The sequence below is a fragment of the Tympanuchus pallidicinctus genome, unplaced genomic scaffold, assembly GCF_026119805.1.
Source record: "Tympanuchus pallidicinctus isolate F22 unplaced genomic scaffold, pur_lepc_1.0 scaffold2, whole genome shotgun sequence".
Taxonomy (NCBI): domain Eukaryota; kingdom Metazoa; phylum Chordata; class Aves; order Galliformes; family Phasianidae; genus Tympanuchus; species Tympanuchus pallidicinctus.
In genome coordinates, this window is record NW_026294721.1 from 39,072,956 (window position 1) to 39,085,883 (window position 12,928).

General features: G+C 42.2%; 1 protein-coding gene across 19 annotated transcripts in view; it reads left to right on the top strand.

The window, feature by feature from the left end:
- EPHA5 (EPH receptor A5) overlaps positions 1 to 12,928 on the top strand; it is a 197,253-nt gene that overhangs the window by 115,827 nt on the left and 68,498 nt on the right. Inside the window, exon 6 of one of the 19 annotated variants that reach the window (XR_008206851.1) lies at positions 11,902 to 11,993. The exons of the other annotated variants lie outside the window; for them this stretch is intronic. The gene's annotated coding sequence lies outside the window, so the exon portion shown is untranslated. The remainder of the gene's footprint in view (positions 1 to 11,901; positions 11,994 to 12,928) is intronic. 19 annotated transcript variants of the gene reach the window in all.

Below are 12,928 nucleotides of genomic sequence, written 5' to 3' on the forward strand. Positions count from 1 at the left end.
ATGTTATATTGCATGAGTGATAAAGCTGTTTTAAAATTTTATTTCCCATTTGCTGGCACTCTTCTAAAGAATTGCCAAGTAATCTTATATTAATCTAATTCTAATCACCTTAAAACGCAGTCTTTGGGGCCAAGGAGTCCTTTGTGTTGCAATGAGCACAGTACTTGGCAGAGAGCAGAAGTAAAGCATCCAAAATGATTTTGCTGCCCAGATGACATCAATGTATAGATTTTTTTTCTTGAATGCAGCTTCTGAATTTTACTGCTAATAAAATCCTATTCAGCTCTTTAGTCTCCATCTGCAAGCTGATAATTCCTTTGTGTGATACTTTAATTCTCTGATTTAGCATTAAAAGTAATTTCACAATTTTAGCAGCCTGCATAGACGACATTTGTGAAAGTGCTCTTGTGATACCAAGACTCAAAAATAGCCAAAAAAAAAAGACTGTAAAAATATCTTCAGAGCTGCTAAACAAATAGCAGGGGACTAGTAGGCATTTAATAGATGTCCATTTGCTCTCTGGCTGCAGCTTCTTTAATGTACCACGTAAGCTCTTTATAGTAATCTTCCTCAAAAGTTAAATATAACAGTTCAGAAGTCAGGGTAGTTGGAAGCATATGAGTTTCAGTCATTATGCACTGAGTGAGCTGTGATACAGGAATGCCATTCAGGGTATAGCAACTGCACAGTGCATTTCTTCTTTCCTATGAAACTGTAGTGCTGATAAGAATGTCAATGAATGTGAAGCTGTTAGAAAGTGCACAGCAGCGTGCTAGCAGGTCCTGCATCCTAAGAGGGCTTCCAGTCCTGCAGCATGTCTTATCAAGGTGGGTCACTTTAATATGCGGGTTGTAATTTATCCATTTATTTGTTCACGTGACTGGATTTTTCCTCTTGGTTGCTTCTTCTTCTTGCTGATTCATCTGGCATCTGCACTCCTGGAGCAGGCTGGCTTATGCATCTTAGGAAAGATCTCTCTGTATCCAGCCTGAGCTCCAGCTCCACAACATGAATGAATTACAGCCTCCTGCTCAGGATTTTACAGCATTGCATAGGTTGAAATGCTTTTCTCTCCCTGATTGCTTGTTATTGGAGAAGTGTGATTCAGCAAGGGCAGAAAGATTTTTCCAGATCTTCTTTTGTGGTTGTTTTTACAGTACACTTCAAAAGCTACTGCCCCTTGCTTATTGCTGGGAAGACCTCTGAAATGCTACTTCTGGCACTGAAATTTCTTGCAAAGGGTTAATGTAATAGCAGAGCCTAGGCTGGTTGTGCTTTATCCCAACCTGCACTCTCTCCTCTCCTCCTTTGAGGCTGCAGTGCTCTGTCAGGAGAGCTGAGAGCAGTGCCGAGGTGACAAGCATCTGAACAATAAACTGCATTTCCCTGAGAGCAGCTGGGCCAAAGTTCAGATACATGCAAATACTGCAAAAAGCTCAGGGTTTGAAGGCTTTAATTAAAGCAAGCTTCAGATGTACTCATTTGCTGGCATGGTGGAATGCTTTCTGCATCTCCTCATCCTGGAGGAATAGTCCTGATCAAAGCAAGGAACTAATGGGATTTCTGGTTAGATCAGTACAATAGAAATCACCAGAAGGAAAGCAGCATTATTTATTTACTTGCCTTCTTTTTCAGGATTGATAATTTTATAAATATGGGGTCTGATCAAAAGGCCCTGTCCAAACTGCTGCGTGACACCCAAAGCTGCAGTGGTACTGGCCCAGGCCTGCAGTGAGCAGGCACCAGGTGAGGGATTTTTGTGCTGCAATGCAGCAAGCCAGGCCGATGTGCTTCTCTGTGAGATGCACAGAGCACGCTGGCCCCATAGAGTAAGTGATTCAGCTTGAACAAACCTTTAGGAGAGAGCTGCCTCATGACAGTGAATGGGAAGAAAAACACAAAATGTTAAGCATCTGGCAAAATCTACCCTGTGTATTTGCGGTCTGAGGGCAGGTCAAGTGGTTGGAAAGGGCATTCTGCTCTGGAGCTGAGTTCATACGTGGCCATATTTCCAAGAGCAAACCTGCAAATCCGTTGAGTTTGGAGGCATCCCAGGGATGGCAGCCACAGGGTGGACAAGTATGTCATAGGGCAGAAGCAGTGCTGGGGCTCTGTGTCAGCCATCCTGGAGGGCAGCCAGTGGCTCTGTGCACTTATGCTGCCTGCTCTGCCTGCATTTCCAAAGCCAAGCAGTTCCAGTGTGAGCCACAAGGACTACGCACCAAGCAGGCTGTGTTTTAATTTCTGCATAGTGCTGAGCCCTGCAGGGTGTTTGGCAGAGAGAGCCAAAGATGCCTCAAAAGCAACCTGGAAGAATTAGGTGGAAAATGCCTGCACCTGCTCGCTGCCTTAGAGGGCATGCATAGAATTTGCCCACTGTGATTCCGCATCCTGCTGTATAAAACTTGGGTTTTTTTTGCTTTCTTTGTTGGTTTGTTTCTGCTAGGTTTGTTTGACGTGCAGTTACCTAAGTCCTTGTGACTGTACCCTTAAAAAAAAATCATTGGAATTATGTCTCCTTCTAAACTGGCATTTGTGGCTGAGGTAAGGTGTGCTACTTTGCTTTGTGGCCTAAATGAGATGAAAGGAAACAAGGTTGAATCAGATAAGAGCAATAACAGTGCGTTTCCCTTCTCTCCTTTACTTTGGAAAGGTTTACAGGACCCTCTGTGCAGCTTAGTGTCTTCAAAGCTTCTTCCCAACTTTTCTGTGGTCTGCCTCAAACTGAGGAGAGAAACCATTGCTCAGCCAAGTAGATTATTAATTGCAATATTCCCTGAGTTGACTTTCATACAGCTCTGCATTAGTGCAGCTTGTTACTGAGTACAGGCCTCTGTGACCGTTGTCCTGTCACCTCCAGGGTTCTGCCCTCCTTGCAGTGGGTTCCTGCCTTGAATCGTTAAAACACGCAGCTCCACGGTTCTGCCTCATTCCAGCAAGGAGTAACACTAAGCATGAAATCACTCACTGACCTTGCCAGAGACTTACAGTGTGAGCCTCTAAATGCCTGGCCATGCAAGGGCAGTTTCCACAGAGAGGTGCTCTCACCCAGTTCAGTAAGCTGGAAGGCCATTGCTTCAGAAATTACCAGGTTATTTAATTTATTGTATATCTCTTGGTACCAGGTATGACTCAGTCACTGAAAGGAGGTTTAGAGGAGCTGGAGGATGACTGGGCAGGATGCACATGAGGGCACAGACCTATCTTCACCTTTTCCAAAATTGCACACAACAACTAGCAAAGCTGGATGTGCGTGAAGGACAAAATGCTCTGTGCTGTCTGGAAGTGATGCACTAAACTCTTTGCTGTGTGTTGGCTGAGGCTTCAAGGGGAACTTCTGCCAGTCAGATAGCTTTGTACAGCCCAAGGTGCTATGTGCAACCTCTTCAGAGCACCTCTGGAAAACAAAAAAAAAGCTCTGAGAAGTGGTCAAGTAGTTGATAATTATTTCTTGTGCTCAAATGATGATTGCGCATCTATACTGGCCTCCCCACTGTTTCTGTAGCCTCTGATAGTAGTGATCAACTGATGGCTGGTATTTTAAATTCTGCTTGTGCAGTTTCTACTTCTTTATTTGGGGCAAAATATGGAAGGGAAATACATGGTCATTATGCAAATGAGTGCAGTAAATAAATTCCATTTGGCTCAGCTTTCTTATATCCAGACCTGATCCACACAGCACATGCCATTTCTAGCAAAGGCCAGGGGAGGTTTAACACAGCAGGTCTGGCCCAGTGACAGAGTTTGTAGCGGCAGATTCAGATACATTTTTAGGGAATGTCTGTATGTGCCATGAGCTCATTACGTGTGGGAAGGGATGTCTCTTGTCAGTACATTACTCTTGTGGTTTTCATTGCCTGCCACTTGGCGCATCAGGGAGGCTTGTCAGCAACCATTTTTGCTGATGGAGAAACAGAGGCACAAGGCGTGGTGTGAACAGAGGGCACACATGGGCTGGAAGCCTGCTGGAGCCCTGAGCTGCGCTGTAGATGCTTCCCAGCCAGTTTGCCAAACCAACTTCAAGAACAGATAAGAGATGCCAGTCACGCTTGACTGGAATTGAGCTGAGGAGCAGCTCAACTGAAAATGGGCTCAGTGGTGTTTGTTTGTTTGTTTTCTGAATTGTTTTCAAGATGATGTGGTTTCAAGATTGCTGCAGCATTTAAAATGAAAACCTCGTGCGATTGTAGTTGCAGCAAGAAGCTGATTCCCTGGGAGTGACTTGAAGGGGACCGATTCCCAGCTGGCCACTGCCACAACTTTACCTCAGCCAAGTTTCTTCTCCCTGCAGCACCATGCACAGAAGGCTTCAAACGTGATTGGAACTTGGTCTGCTTTTGCAAAAGGATACACAAAGTACCAGTTTTTTCATCTGGAGTGTTTAGTGAGCTAATAGTGCTGAAGAGCATGCAGGGAAGAGTGTGGTGTGGCATGCATTTGCTCCCAAGTACTTTCTGCAATAGTGACAGTTCCGTTTTTCCTTCTTGTAGACTGTAGACCAGGAAAGACGATCTTTGATCAAAGTCCAGCTGCCCTTCCTGGCTGAGTGCAGGGTATTGACTGGAATATGTTTGGATGGTGAACTGTGCTTTGTCTGCTAAAAACAGAGCCATTAATAATATCTCTGTTCATTGCAAGTGCTTGCAAATTCCTGTACCGTTGCAATTCATTGTAACTAAAATCCTGATCCATTTGACTTTCTATCCAGGGGGAGAGCAATTGCTGCCTCTTCAGTAAATAGGTTCGGTTTTATTTGGCCTTTAGCAGTAATAGTATTTAAAGTATCTTGGCAACTATTCATTGAGGAAGGTCCAAAAAAAGCACTTAATAAAATCAAGTGGTAGCAGTAATGAAGTGCTAAAGACACTGACGCTTTGTTTATCCTCTTGAAAGCTTAGAGGAGGTATCAGCGGCTCCTCCTGTTTTCTCTGCCTTTTTTAACTTTTGAACCTGGCTCGTGGGACAATCTCTGCGGGGGCCTGGAGATGAGGCTGCCTCCTGCATCTCACGCAGGGCTGTCGGGATGTCCTGCACTGGGATGCTGCAGCCAGGGGAGCTCAGGCAGTTATTCTCTCCGGCCCTCCGTTTGAGGTCAGGCATGTGCTCTAAGGGCTCAGCCAATGATTTAACAGGAGAGTATCCAAGTATCTGAACTGTGGGGCTGTCACATCTGCTCATGTTTGCTGCTACAGCTGCTCTGCCTCATGTGAGTAGAGCTGTACTCATAAGGATGGGATGCACAATGTCACTCCTAAAACATCGGCTCTGTAAGGTCAGTTGCACAGTTGTCATCTTTCTCCTTCTCTGACAAGGGAGAGATTTGGGGCTATGCCTCCTGTTGCAGTGCTCAGGCTACACACAGCAGCTGCCTTTTCAGTTTGCCGGATGGGTGCTTGAAAACCTCGGAGGTGCCTCAAGTCAGATGTTTTTATGGCAGCAATGCAGCCCAGTTGGGAGTATTTTCCTTTCCAAGAGAAGAACCGACTATTTTTCAGACCAAATGAAGCCACCTGTTCGGTTAACTGGGCTTCATTCAGTCCCTAGGCAGCCCTTCACAACCTTTAGGGCCCAAAGGAGTCTTTGAAGTACCATTGAATTTCATTGTTAATGTCTCAGTCATTTACCCTGAATAGAAGAGGGCATTTTTTCACTGCAGGCATGAATAAACTCTCTAGATTGCAGGAAATAATCCCCCTTAGAGGAGAGTTAAAAGCACCTTCTTTTAATATAAGATGTGAGGAGGTAAGAAAAAGGAAGCCTCGTGCCAAGCTCTGCCTGGGACCGCATCAGCTTTTTGTAAAGCGCTGGATTTTGCTCAGTGATTAGAAACTGAATAAATCAGATGAAAGGAAGGAGCCGATGACACGGTGATACATGTGTTGGAGAAGGGGAGGGAGTGGCAAAGGAAAAGCATAATGTGGGTGACTTTAATTATGTGGAAGGTGGGAAGATTGGCTTCCAATCCTGCACGGCGTGTGCAAAGATATATTAGTCTATATTCTGTGAGGGGTTGATGAGGTCTTCAAGAAGATGTTGGTAGTTACTTGGAAGAAAAAGGTGCGCTTGCTGGCAGTATTTATGAGAGCTTTAATTACATTTCACAGGCTGAGTTCCAATTAGAAGGGAAGAAAAAAAATAGGAAAGAAAAGATGTACAGCTTAAGAACAAGGTGATAAATCTCTGGCTAAGGATAATGGTAAACAAGGTAGCTGTACATCACAGCATCACTCACACACTTCTATTTTTAGTTGTTTATTCCTCCTCCCTTCCTCCTCCCACCACAAGCAAAATGCTCATAAAGGGGTCAAACGCCGGCTTCCGTTATTCATCTTCAAAGAAGCGAGGGAAAGATCATTTGCAATTGCTGCACTACAAGGCTATTACTTTTTGCCAAATCATTAACTGTGTCATAAAACAGCACTCCAGAAAGGCAGACAGAGACAGATCGCAACATTTGTCTCTGTGCTTGCATGAACAGTGTGAAAATATTGCTATCATTAGTGCATCCTCTCACATTGTGCTTAATGCTGCAAATTCCCACACTTTGGGATAACCCAGGTTATAATCTCACCCAGTTGGCTTCTTACTCAGGTGACTGTAATGTCTGATTATGTATTTTAATGTCAGGAGGGAGCACTGAAAGAGGATCTCTAAAATTGTTCAACACTGGCTTAATTCTCTTCCTACTGTAGGTAGCTACGGATTTTGCTGTTTAGTTTTCTGGACAGGTAATACCTCTGAGTTTCGATGGCTTTGACATATCTGTCTTGTGATAGCCCTCTCTTGTGCCTAGAAAGTGAGCTTTTATGTACTTTTTATTTATTGGTGTGAGGTGTTTACCAGTAACATGCCAACAGCTAATGTAGGTAGGGGGTTTATTTTGTCTGATGATGTCATGTTAGATATGGGGAATACCTTGAATCTTGTTAAGTAAAAGTAAGACTGCAAACAGTTTATGCCAAACACTGAAACTCTAGCAGTAGGAATCAGCTAGTGAGATTGCTTTCACTTCAGATAGCATCAGTCCTCCCACTGATTAATAAGAGAACTAACAACTGTTCTTAAGAGTAGTGAAATGGCTGCAATGAATCCCTGTCACTACTTCCCAGTGAATGGGAATTTTTGTTCTTCTGTAATTCCACAATCACACTCAAAGTTAAGCAGATCAAAGGAGAAACTCCCTTTTCTTTGGTGCTGTCAAACCATAATCCTTGTTTATTTAAAAGAAACTATGTCAGGAGTAAGGTATGATGGAGTATAATTGCAAAGTTCTTATTTGGTAATTAGTATCTTGGAGCCATCTTAATGCTATTAAGAAACAGGCATAATTGCATGTAGGAGGTGTATATTCATCATGGGAGCTGGCACTTCAAACCATTAGGAAACATCTATAGCTTTGCTGCATTCTGCTCAGAGATTAATCTAGTTTAGAACACTTAAGAGCCTGCCAGAGAGACACTCTTGTCATCCAAGCAGTTGTACAGTTAAGTGATAGGAGAGAGCTCAGAAAGGCAACAGATGCTTCCCATAATCCTGGTACAATCATGTTGCAGACCTCTGATATTTATGCCTTTCAGGAATGCCTTCCCCATTACTGGCAGCAGTGTTCACCACTGTGTGTTTTGTACACACATGCACAACAAAAAAAAAGAAGTGAGGGACAGGAGGGAATCGGTTCATTTCAGTGTGAGCTCTGTCTGCAGGTATTTCTGAGTGCCAGCATCAGAGGAGAGATGCTTGGGCTCTGGGGAACAACCTGGAAGAGAAATGCCTAGGAAATAATTCAAGGCACAGGGCTGTGCTTCATTCAGTGAGAAAAATTGTTGTTAGGATGTAAGCATGATTTCTTGTCAGGCCACCAATGTGTAGTTAGAAGCAGCTTGTTATGGAAATAAGGCTGGAAATCATGACTAGGAATAAGACAGAAACAACTTGCCAGAAAGGGAGGCTTTTCAAAGGAGATCGTCATTAGCGGTTAGGCAGCACTGTGGGCTTTTTAATTAAATGTGTTTGGGAAGGAATGGACAATGAGAGTCTTGGAGGTGAGATTTTTTCGGTCGTGGGCCTGAAGCTACCACCAAAGGGGAGGCTGAATGCACTGTGAACGTCACCATACTCGGTGAAGAATGTGAATGTCCTTCCCACAAGTTTTACAGGTGGAGAGAGAGAAAGCGAAGGATTTGCCAAAATCTCACCGCAGGGCTAGGAAGAGACCAAAAGCCAGCGGAGTCTGATGGCAGTGCATTCCACTGGAGTCAGGGTTATGCCATGAACTTAATAGTTCCGCTGTGTCCTCTTCTTTTTCCCTCTGTGTTTCTTGTCTACTTTTTAGTGCTCAGTGTACGAATGCAGAGTTAGCTGAGTCCTTCCTGACAAAGCCTGCTGAACAGTTCAAGATCATACAAGTGATTACTTCCAAAATAGAATGACTGTACTTTTCTGTGTTAATTTGCAGCTGACCATACGTTCAGGCAGTTTTCTGGGACACGATTCATTCATTACTTTGGCTAGTTCACTGTCTAGTGGACTATTTTATGCTGTTTCCCCATTCCTTGGTGGATCAAATTCAAGTCTTAGTTGCACAGAAGCTACTTCTGAAGACCTTGTTGAGAGTAACCTTTTATGTAGGGGAAAGTAAGGTTTGACTTGATGACTTGGGTAGACTTGAGCCTTTTTATTTATTCTTCTGAACGTGTGTGCAGCCACAGCTTGCATTTCTGTTTGAGGTCATCCTTGGAATTTCAACTCTAAAAGTCTTTTTTTGGTTTTCCTTCTTCCAGGATACTGAGAACACAAGATCTTCAGTGCATGGAAGTATAGTAATTTTGATATTCATTCTTTTAATAATGTAATGTCTTGCTGACCTTTGCCACAATTTTCTGAGAATCTTTTTACCAAGTCGTTTAGTATGTAGACATAGTATATGATCTTACTGAAGAAAAGATGAAGTGGAGAGGATCAGCTTTATTATTGGGTCAGTGAGTGAAATATTTTTGGGTTCCAAGAGCTTATCATAGTGACCATCCTGGCTCTTGCCAGTAAGGAGATGATCTTAAGAATTAGATCACTGAGATAATAATATACTGCTGTGTTAGACAAGATTTATGATCAAGAGAGGATATGGGCATTTAATGGCCCTTTTAAATGTCACATCCAGGCTTTAAAGGCTATACTCCAAATAAACAAAATAAGACAGTAGATATCTCTAGAAGCTTCTAAATGAAAGCAGCACCCAAATGATGCAGGTAGGAACTTCCAGTCCATATTTACACAGCAGATGCAATCCTTAAGTGGCCATTGGAAACCATGAAAAGGCAATAGCAATATCTTTCTTGAGATACAAGGTAAGATGTGCCTATGCAGTCAGAGTGCCTTTCATTTAGCAGGAGAAAGAGGTAAGCAATATGAAGCTCTTATCAGAGCAGTACACAAGCAGTTTGACAGCCATTAACGGCTTGAGTAATTTTGGTTGGTGTACAATAAATAAAATGATTGCGTGCCATATGAGGTAATACACGGCCTTGCAAACAGTTGTTCAGCAGCTGTATGACTGGATGGGATTTTTTTTTTTTCTGGCAACGTAGCATTTTAAATGAATGATAACACTGAAAAAAAATACATTTCTAGTTTTCTTTAATAAATTAGTCACTAGTAGAAGAAAGCCCATGAGAGGGTAGTCCATGGAGCCTAAGCAGACTCCGCTATTGGGTAAATCTTTTTTTTTTTTTTTTTTTTTTTTTGTAATTAACAACATACAGCTAGATGGGCAATACTTACAGTGTGGTGATGTCTGATAATATATCCCAGGGATGAATTGTTATTGATTGAAAGGAAGATGAAAACTCAGTGATGTTTTGTGGAAGAGCTAAATTATTTCTTCTGGCCTTAATATTTAGAGATGTTGGTTTAAAATTGATTATCTTCCTTCACCTGCTGCCTATAAGCTTGCTAATTCATTATGAATGAACATAAAACAAGTTCTGGTCCAGATCAGTTTACCTATACTGTTTTAACTGAACTGTTTTAAATATTACTCTTTGGTAAGCCTGCTTAACTATCTTTAGCTCTCTTAAGGTAAGGATACTTCTCAGTTTTAAGGGGAAGTTTAGCAACATTTGAATATTTCACTGTAATTGAATCCTGATTTTAACCCAAGTCTTTTTTATTCTTGCATTCCCTGAAGAGACTTCAGTAACTTGAATGCTTTACCCTTGCTACTTCTTGGAAGGCAATCTTGTAAAAATGGGATCAATTACCTGCATTGTTAGGATCCAGTTTTCAATACTGCTGAATTAAGAACAGATAGGACTAGTTAATGATTGTTTTCTCTATATAAAAGGCGGAGTAAATAAGGAGAATAGAAGCTGAATTGTGAGAGAAGGTAATCTCTGTTTTGTTTCTGCTGTAGCTTAGTGTTAATCAATTATCGTATCAGAAGGCAAAGAATTGAATGTATCCCAGTATCTACACTTCGTTATTTAATCATCCTGCTGGATTCATAGCATTCGTCATTCACATTTTTAATGCCATTAACTGTTACCTCGCATTTATAAAGGGCATATTTAAGGAGAGAAAGTCATCCTGATAGGCAGTGTCCTGTGGAATAGAATAGCAGTCAAACCAGTAGGGCTCAGTTTCTGGCTCTTCAGTCCGAGTATCTTGAGCTCTGGTCCCATGAGGATGAACTTGACAAGTGAATCTTGTGGGTCCCTTCCAACTTGGGATATTCTGTGAATCAGGATGCAGGGAGACTTGACTCTCCTTCATCTTTTCATAATGAGTTTGTGGCAGTTCTGGATTAGAAGAGGTCATCAGAGCCTCAAGATATGTTTGGGAGTGCAGCTTCACAAATGATTACTTTGGAGCATTAGGTTGCATGGTTCCTGCAAGCTTCAATCTAGCCATATCTGCAAGTAGTAAGCCAGTACTTGGCATTTCATAGCTGGGAGGTGAGCAGATCTAGAATGTGAATTTATGGCATATTTTTTCCCTAATGCTTTTGAGAGCAGCACTATCTGAAATACAAGCCAAAGCAGGCATAAAATCCTTGCTGTGCTATTCCATGTGCAGATATCTTGTTTAATATTTGATCTGCTACATCCAGCAAAGCAGAGAAAAATACTGCAGCAGGAGGACACCAGTTCAAGCCAACTAATATAGATCGCATTAAGTGTGTTGCAGGTGGAAACCTGTTTGTGGACCACAGTTTTGCTGACACTGGAGGAAAGTTAAAGATATGTCCATTTATTTATAGCACGCACAGCTACAATTTAAAGCATTTGAAATCTGTTGGGACTGATTAGCTTCATCATGAGAATCTTATAGTCAGGTGCTTGGACAGTTTTCCTGTTCCTGGAGCACTGCTCTGAACTGCAGAGTCTCTGGTGACGTGGCTGAGTACAGGTATTTAGGACATAATCTGTCAGCAAAAGTGGGAAAAATCCAAGCAGAGATTCCCTGTGCAGTCAGCAACTGGATTTTTACATCAACAGCGTTTTGATTTTGAGCTGTTTCTGGAGTATTCTTGAGTTTGTCTTTAAATCCTTTTCAATGCCTTCAGAAACCAACTGGACTGAAAAAGCCTGCCGTGTTTTGTCAGAAGAAAGCTTGTGTTTGTAACATGCAGGAAGCTAATATCTCTGCAGAGTGGGACACTCAAGAGCCCTGCTTTCATACACAGCTGCACCTATCCCATTCACAACCGATGTTCATCCTGAGCTTTGTGTTGCCTGATTGTGATCTCTGCGGTTTCACCTCAGCAAAGCAATGTACACGGAGCTCAGCTTTAAGCACACAACTAATGCTTCTGCTTGGAGACAGAAGTTGGAGAGTTATTAAATTAAGAAAATTAAGCCTTTAGCACAAACTGCTCTGTAATTTTACTTTTTGTCACTCGTGTAGGGCTTTTGTTCTACGTTTGAGCTCAGCATGGTGTCGCCAAGTTGCTTGTGATTTAAATAGAAGAAGCTGGCTGCCAGGAGTAATGCTTGCAGGTATTCCTTCTTTTCTTTGTTTGCCTTAGAGCAGAGCCTGCAGGACAAAGCAAAGACAGTGCTGGCAGCATCTGAATAGTTAGTTCCTGCCCCTCAAGTCAAAATAGATAAAGGAATTATCGTTATCTTCATTGCACAGGTAACAGCAGCAAAAGATGAAATGACTTACATATGGTCATTCTGCAAGTCTCTGGCAGTGCCAAAAAGCAGGGTGTTATCTCCTCTGGTCTGATGCTTTATCATTGTGCCATCCTTTTGCATGACTAGCCACTTGCAGCAATTCAGAGTTTTCCCTTACATGTCCTGGCACAAATGTGCAGGCTGATAAATTGCATGAAATGCATGCTTCCCAAATTTTTGCCTTTCAACATCCATGCTATTTTTGTCACTCACCTTATGATGCCTAGCCGTTTTTCTGGAAGGATCTCAGGATATGTTCATCTAATCTACTTTAAAACCTCCAAAGGATGATGCCACAGGTTCATGGAGTGGTATTTATTTTTTTTCCTGGTTCTTCATTATTTTTGTACTTTGAAACTTTTCTTAAATTTAATTCTGTGCTGTCTTGCTCTAGAGAGAGCTGCTTTTTACTTACTTCGAGACTAATGTTCTCTTTCAATCCTTTTTCTTTTGGACTCAGCAGCTTTGCTTCTTTATCTCTAATCATAGCTCATGCTTTTTCTTCTTGTGCTTTCCTCCAGTACCCCCTTGGATTCCCTCAAATTGAAGCATGCTTTTCCTGACATGGAGCATTCAGAAAGTGGCACAGGAGGGAGCTGCCAAATTCATTGAGCACTTTCCGTTTCTCCCTAAGAGTCTGATAAATCAGTTCTTTCCTCTTGGGAAGCCATAGGTTCAAACTGGTGGTATTGTTCCTTCATTCAAAAGCAGCATTGCAAAATCCACCATTTTGTGCCCACTGTTCTCAAGCAGCT